General features: G+C 43.5%; 1 protein-coding gene across 1 annotated transcript in view; it reads right to left on the bottom strand.

Moving 5' to 3' along the window:
• Window positions 1–4,539, bottom strand: part of SLC19A3 (solute carrier family 19 member 3) — a 28,676-nt gene extending 24,137 nt beyond the window's left edge. Inside the window, exon 1 of the mRNA XM_032225104.1 lies at window positions 4,483–4,539. The gene's annotated coding sequence lies outside the window, so the exon portion shown is untranslated. The remainder of the gene's footprint in view (window positions 1–4,482) is intronic.
• Window positions 4,540–8,180: the final 3,641 nt, after the last annotated feature.

Here is an 8,180-nt window from a genome sequence, read left to right on the forward strand (position 1 = left end):
AAAAAAAAAACCCAAATGTGTTTATAATTTGAACCTACTATAAAAAGGCATTCAATTCTGGACCGCATAACTAGATTGATACAAATCTGATGTCAATCTTTGGGGGAATTAACAGAAGCATTTGGCAATTGGTGAATAAAACTGATAGTTAACGGAGAAAATTTAGGAAAAGTTTAAATTAAATGAGGAAACTATCACCTTTACTCTTTATATTATCAATGGTCCTATTGACAACAATTTTGAAGAAGACAAATGAAAACTTTCTTATATACTCTAAGGATGATTTTAAATTATTTGATGAGACACAAAGGCTGAAAAAGTAACAAAATAGTGGGACTTGAGGATTGAGGTTGACTTCTTATGGAAAAGAAATCCAAAGTTATATCATTTGTGATTGGAGTCCTTAGAGCTATACCTATAGGACTCCCTGAATTTTTGGAAATTTTGAATATGTTGTATCTGACTACTCTAATTTTACAAAAAGTCATCTTGCTAGGAACTGCTTATATCCTTAGGCACTACTTTTAGGTCCTTGGTTGGACTTAAAGTTTTCACCAGACTAATAGTAATAAAAATAATAATATTTTTTGCCTTCTCAATTAACTGATGATTTACTTTAACCATGAAGCACCATTAAATAATACTATGAAACTTTGCTGTTGCACATAAGAATTCACTATTCTTAATGTTCAATCCCTGTATTCTAGCTCCAAAGCTTGTAAACTTCTATACAAATTTTGTCAAACCCTGAATTCCACATATAGAAAGTACTTGTAAGAAGAATGTTAAAAATCCCTTTTCCCCACTGTAATATAATGGTCATCATCTACACTAAGACAAAATAATTTATATTTTCTATAAGTGATATGTCCACTACTACACTTAAAAATGTATGGTGCCATAATAAAACAGATTAAATTATTGAAACATCCTGAGACTTCCCTTTTAGTGTCAAATTCAATGACGAACACTCTTACAAGCACATCAATAAAACAGAGTTTAATCGTATTTGTATAATCTGATTCCATGTTTGTCTACTGGTGTATATTAGGATATTACATATCAGAAATGCAACTTGACATAAAATGTATGTATTCCACTTAGACAGCAGCAGCAAAATATAAATTTTATGAAGAACCCTATAAAAAATACTGTATAAGAAATGTGCTTTTGGAATCAACATCCCGGAATTATCAGACAAGGGTGACATTCATGAAAGGCCAAAGCCCTACATGCACCTTTTTTTTTAATTTTGTGAGATGAAACACAGACAATGGCACCTTGGCAACAGTAAAGATATACAATGCAAAATTTATGAGTCATCTAACCTATTAAGCTCAAGTCTATAAATACTGACATTCCTTTGTAACTATTGAATTTGAGTTTCTAAGAATTTTATTTGGTGTGTCCCTATGTGTACCCAAACCTTTGTGAAAACAAAGTCCTATAGATGGTATTACCATTTAAATTATTGGCTTAATTTGCTTTTAAGGGCTTTGGCTTCCCTGACCTTCCGAGACATCTTTTTATCCTCTTATCCAGATGGTGTAAGGCAGTAGTTCTCTAAGTATATTTTAGTGAACCCTGGGGGTCCCTAAGACCCTTTCAGGGCTATGCAAATTCTAATAAATTATTACATGCACAGGCTAAAAAAATTACTTTAATAGATATAAATAACACAAATCAATAGCAATAGCAATAGCAGTTAGACTTATATACCGCTTCATAGGGCTTTCAGCCCTCTCTAAGCGGTTTACAGAGTCAGCATATTGCCCCCACAGTCTGGGTCCTCATTTCACCCACCTCGGAAGGATGGAAGGCTGAGTGAACCTTGAGCCGGTGAGATTTGAACCGCTGAACTGCATATAGCAGTGAGCTGAAGTGGCCTGCAGTACTGCACTCTAACCACTGTGCCACCTCGGCTCTATAATAATCAAAGCTCTTTGGGGAGCTCCATCATTTTTAGGAAGGTAAAGGAGCCTTGGAACCAAAATCTTTGAAAATATTGATTATGAAATAACTGAAAACATTTGATTTCATTAGTTTTTGCTAAACTTTCATCAGAAATGAAACATCCAATTGATTTCCCCAAAGACTTTGTTTTGCTCCAGCTATAACGTTCATAGCCTTCATCATTAGACCCTTTCTGGCATATCTCCATCTTTGCCCATTACATGAAAGAGCTTTCATCTTAGCCAAATATAATATGCTACTATCTGCAATTCTCAAAGTGGCAAAAATCTGACTTCATTTTAATTAGGTACTGCATTGAAATTAAAACCCTTTTCTTCTTTATTTTAATGACTCAAATCTGTTGCTTTTAAGCATATTATTATATACTAGGAAAGGATGGAAATATTATGCAAATCCTAAAGACATTTGGCAAAAAGCACCTCCACAGTGCTGAGATTATGAACTACTTTCTTGGCATAGCTGGTTATGTAAGGATGGGTAATGCTTAAAACAACTATTTATGATATTAAGACAGGTGATCCAAAATATTATTTGACTACACTTTGGAAGTTTACAGTTTCATTTCCTCAGGGAGAACAGGTGCCACACAGGTCTTTAAAGGAAAGGTTGGACTTCTATTACCTCATTCATAATGCAAGAACTGCATGCTAGAGAAGGAAATACAAGCCTGCCTTTTTTCTCATTGTTTATACAACAAAAAGGTCTAGAGGCTGTCTCAATTATGTCATATCTGAAACCAAAGGTGACGGTCACCTGTTGTAAGTGTGAAAAACGATCGTAAGTCACTTTTTTCAATTCACTTTTTCTGCTACGGTATAGCCTGGCAAGCCTACAAGCACTGGCATCATGCTGAGGATCCCAATTCCAGACAAACTGTCTAATTAAAATGGCCATTCCCAACAAGAAAGAAAAAATCTTAAACACAAATGGAACAAAAAACAAACTAATTCAAAGAGCCAAGATATCTTTTTCAACCAAATCTTTTAGAATAACTCTGCTATTCAATCATATTTCCTGCCTTTGAAACTTAAAGAGTTTTTAACCTCAAAGGATAAACAGTGGGGCGCCTTTAGAAGGCTCTGAAAACGTATTTATTAAATTTTGACCATTGTGCGGATTCACTGTTAATATTTAATCTCAGTTGCTTATTTGAAGCCTTGCAGGTTTCTTTTTAAACATTTAGAAAGATTTCTTTTAAATTATTGGCTTTTAATTGATGCCTTCTTTTTCAGCTATGTGAAATTTACTTTTTTCCATTATACTCACCAGCTATAGAAAATATATAATTTGTTAACATTGACTTTGATGTTTTAAATATTTCTGCTGCCTACCCTTCCTTTTCCTTTTCTTCCTCTGTATCATAACCGAGTTCAATTTATAGTAGACTACCGTTCTTGTATAACAACCCTAATTAAGACTAGCAATTCTGATACTAAGCAAAGAGGTCCTAAATGGGAAATTATATGACTGCAATTCTGCTTTCTGGCTAGAAAGAGTACGACTATAGGTAGTCGAGTTAGGATGGCAACTGGGATATAAGGAGTGCCATGACTTGTTTAGCGGGGCAATCTTTGCAGTAGTTAAGCACGGTTTGTGGATCATTTAACAAGTATCTCCTTACAACTTCATTACATTTTCAACAACCAAAATCAGTGGGGAAGGTAGCAGGAATTTTCAAGCCCCAGGTGATTTACAAAAAGGTCAGCAGGCAGTGCATGAGCAGAGTGGGGTTTGGGACCCCGAGGTTATATGGGCTGCTGGGAATGTGTAGCACAAATGCAGTGAGACTTGGGAAGTGTGCGCAAGGATACGTGAGTGATGGGGGAGTTATGGCATGAACATAGCTTAAAGCAACTATTGCTGGGTGATCTGGAGGCATGGTCCAAGCACAATGAGGCTCAGAGAGGATGTGTGAGTGTATGTCACTATCCAGTGAGGTACTGCAGAAATACTGGGAAAGGGTATGCAGATGGGAAAAACTTACCAAAGCAAGTTGTGAGTTTCCCTACTGGTATCCCCATTGACTTTGCTTATGGGAAGCCCAGAGGAAAGGTCACAAATCACAGTCACTAGACCATGGGATGGTGCAATTGTAAGTGTGAGCCAACTGTTCTCTGGAATTGCACCTTTAAGGACTAGTCATAACCACTTCTTGTTCTGCACTGTTGAAACTTCAAACAGTCGCCGACCAACTGATCATTAACAGAGGATTTCAAGTAGTCAGTTTCACACCTTTCACTTTTGCTTACATCCTAATCGATTTCCCACCCTTTGGAATGCTTGAGTTGAAGGAGTTCCCCTCCAGTTTGTGAAGAATTGCAATGAGAGGTAAAGGAAGATGTAATCACAATAGAAAAACAAAAACAAACAAACAAACAGAACAGAGCTTAGATAAGCAACATGTCTGTATCTAACCCTTCCTCTTCCCTTGGTGCAAACACAATGATTCTGTGTATAACAGGGTTGCAGCCCAACAGTGATCATGCTCATGCACGCAACTCTACTTACACAAATAACAGGCACATATGCTTGTGCAAATGGGTGCCTGCTCTTTATACGAAACCATCAGTACTCTTCCGTTCCCACTGCTCCTTCCGTCACTGGTCCACAAAACCAGAAAGGTTGGGGACCGCTGGTGTATAATGACTCTGAAATAACACCATGTGAAGATATTCTAGGGAAAATTTAGAGGAAAGGATCAATTAAAAGAGACAATTGTTATACAAAACTATTAAAACAAATTTGTTTTGATCTGGCTACCAGTTATTCTTTCTAGATTTTCTTCTGTCCTCTGAGTATAGGACTGATGCTGGAAAAATATATAGGAGAGTTTGAAGGGTCTTTAAAGAGAACCTCAAGGAGAAGTAAATAATTGAGTAAGCCACCTTTCAATATAAAATTAAACACAATGAATAGAAAATAGGAAAGATTAGTTTCGTTTTAGTTTATTGGGTTTGTACGCCGCCCACTCCCGGAGGACTCCGGGCGGCTTACAATAAAAAGGGGAGGGGGATAAATAAGACAAAACAACAATTTAAAATATGACAACATACACAATTAAAATGGGGCTGGATACTTCAACAGCCCCAGGCCTGCTGGAGCAGCCAGGACTTAGTAGCTTTACGGAAGGCCGGGAGGGTAGTAAGGGTCCGGATCTCAACGGGGAGGTCGTTTCAGAGGGCCGGAGCTGCAACAGAGAAGGCCCTCCCCCGGGGGGTCGCCAGCCGGCATTGGCTGGCGGATGGAATCCGGAGAAGTCCAAGTCTGTGCGATCGAATCGGTCTTTGGGAGGTAATTGGCAGGAGGCAGTCTCTCAGGTACCCAGGTCCGATGCCATGCAGGGCTTTAAAAGTAACGACTAGCACCTTGAAGCGTGTCCGGAGACCAATGTGCAGCCAGTGCAGCTCACGGAGGATAGGTGTAACGTGGGTGTACCTAGGTGCACCCACAATCACTCGCGCGGCTGCATTCTGGACTAACTGAAGTCTTCGAACGCTCTTCAAGGGCAGCCCCATGTAGAGTGCATTACAGTAATCCAGTCTTGAGGTGAGGAGGGCGTGAGTGACTATCCGAAGGGCCTCCTGGTCCAGGTAGGGTCGCAATTGGTGCACCAGGCGAACCTGGGCAAAGGTCCCCCTGGTCACAGCCGACAAATGATGTTCTAACGTCAGCTGTGGATCCAGAAGGACTCCCAAATTGCGAACCCTCTCTGAGGGGCGTATGATTTCATCCCCCAGGCTAAGGGATGGAATAGCTGGACCATTTTTGGGAGGGAGCATCAATAGCCACTCGGTCTTGTCAGGATTGAGTGGAAGCTTGTTCGTTCCCATCCAGAACCTAACAGCCTCCAGGCACTGGCACATCACTTCTACTGCTTCACTGAGTTGGCACGGGGTGGACAGATACAGTTGTGCGTCATCCGCATATTGGTGGTATTTAATCCAGTGCCGTCGTATGATCTCACCCAGGGGCTTCATGTAGATGTTAAATAGGAGGGGGGACAGGACCGAACCCTGCGGCACCCCATAGTTGAGGGGCCTAGGGGTCGACCTCTGCCCTCCCACCAACACCAACTGCGACCTGTCCGAGAGGTAGGAGGAGAACCACCGTAGGACGGTGCCTCCCACTCCCACCTCCTGTAACCGTCGCAGAAGGATACCATGGTCAATGGTATCGAAGGTCACTGAGAGGTCAAGGAGCACTAGGATAGAGGAGTGACCCCTATCCCTGGCTTGCCAGAAATCATTGATCAGTGCGACCAAAGCAGTTTCCATGCTGTAACCAGGCCTGAAACCGGACTGAAAGGAATCCAGATAATTGGTTTCATCCAAGGACCGCTGGAGTTGAAAGGCCACCACTTTCTCAACAACCTTCCCTACAAAGGGGAGGTTGTAGACTGGATGATAGTTACTTAAAATGGCTGGGTCCAGAGAGGGCTTCTTCAGGAGGGGTCTCACCACCGCATCCTTTAGGAGGAGCGGGAAGGATCCCTCCCGGAGAGAGGTGTTAACTATCCTCTGGATCCAGCCACGTGTCACCTCCCTGCTGGTCGAGACCAGCCAGGAGGGGCACGGGTCCAGTATACAGGTGGAGGCACTCACCGCTCCCATGGCCTTGTCCACTTCCTCAGGAGCGACAAGTTGAAACTCGCTCTATAAAATCCGCTCAAGACCTTCCCCCGGTACCTCGGCTGATACTGTGCAATTGGAGTCCAGATCTGTCCGAATCTGAGCGACTTTATCCGTTAGAAACTGAACAAATTCCTCAGCTCTACCTTGTAAAGGGTCGCCCGCCTCCCTCCCTTTCAGGAGGGCGCAGGTTATTCTAAACAAGGCAGCTGAGTGCGATTCAGCGGATGCAATAAGAGCGGCAAAATGCGCACATTTTGCCACGAGATAGGTCCTGATATAGGCTCTCATCAGTGCTCGGTCTGATTCAGAGTTACTGGCCCTCCAGCGGCACTCTAGGTGTCTCTTTTGGTGCTTCATCTCCCAGAGTTCCTCGGTAAACCAAGGAGCCCTCCTGGATCCACAACCTCGGAGAGGCCGCAAAGGGGCAATCCGGTTTAGAGCCCCCACCACCGCTGTATTCCAAGCAGCGACTAAGGACTCCGCCGGACTGTGGACGAGAGCGTCAGGTATTTCTCCAAGCTCCGTCTGAAATCCCATAGGGTCCATCAGGCGCCTGGGGCAGAACCACCTAATCGGTTCCCCCTCCCTACAGTGGGGGATTGGTTTCTGAAAGTCAAGCCTCAGTAGGGAGTGATCAGACCATGACAAGGGCAAGATCTCAATGCCCGTCAAATCTAGATCATGTCTCCACTGCTCCGAGAGGAATACGAGGTCAAGCGTGTGATCCGCTGAGTGAGTCGGACCCCGAATTACTTAGGTCAAGTCCATGGCTGTCATGGAAGCCATGAACTCCTGCACCCCATCAGAGTGCTCGCCGAGCGAAGGCAGGTTGAAATCCCCCAGCACCATAAGCCTGGGGAACTCTACTGCCAGCTCGGCTACTGACTCGAGGAGCGAGGGGAGGGCTGTTGCAATGCTGTTGGGAGGTGGGTACGTTAACAACAAGCCCACTTGACCCGCAAGGTCCAACTTCACCAACAGGGACTCACACCCGACAACCTCTGGAGCAGGGATCCTACGAGGAACTAATGACCCTCGGATGACGACAGCCACTCCCCCACCCCTTTCCTGGGGTCGCGGCTGATGAAGCACCTGAAACCCTTCTGGGCACATTTCAGTGAGGGGGACTCCTCCCTCCGGGCCCAGCCAGGTTTCAGTAATACATGCCAGGTCTGCCCCCTCGTCTAAAATTAGGTCCCGGACGAGGGGAGCTTTGTGAACCACAGACCTGGCTTTTAGCAACAACAGCCTGAGACCAGGGCCCTGACAACCCTAGCCATCTGGTCCTGGAGTGGAACTAACAGGGCCGGAAGGCGGGATCGCTGTGAAGTAGCGAACACTCCTTCCCCGGTAATGGCTAGCCCTGAAGTTCCCATCGTACCTGCCCCTCCCCATAGTGACCGTAATGCTCCGTCCCACCCTGCACCCGTAGACCCCATTTCCCCAGATTCTTTTCCCTCTTATAAAATTGAACCTAGGGCTAACCAAAGAGGGTAAAAATGGGAGATTTAGAATAAGCAAATGGAAATAACTTCTTTCTGTAACATCATTTTAGCTATAAAATTTGATGCCACA

This window comes from Thamnophis elegans, chromosome 10 (genome assembly GCF_009769535.1).
Source record: "Thamnophis elegans isolate rThaEle1 chromosome 10, rThaEle1.pri, whole genome shotgun sequence".
NCBI classification, from domain to species: domain Eukaryota; kingdom Metazoa; phylum Chordata; class Lepidosauria; order Squamata; family Colubridae; genus Thamnophis; species Thamnophis elegans.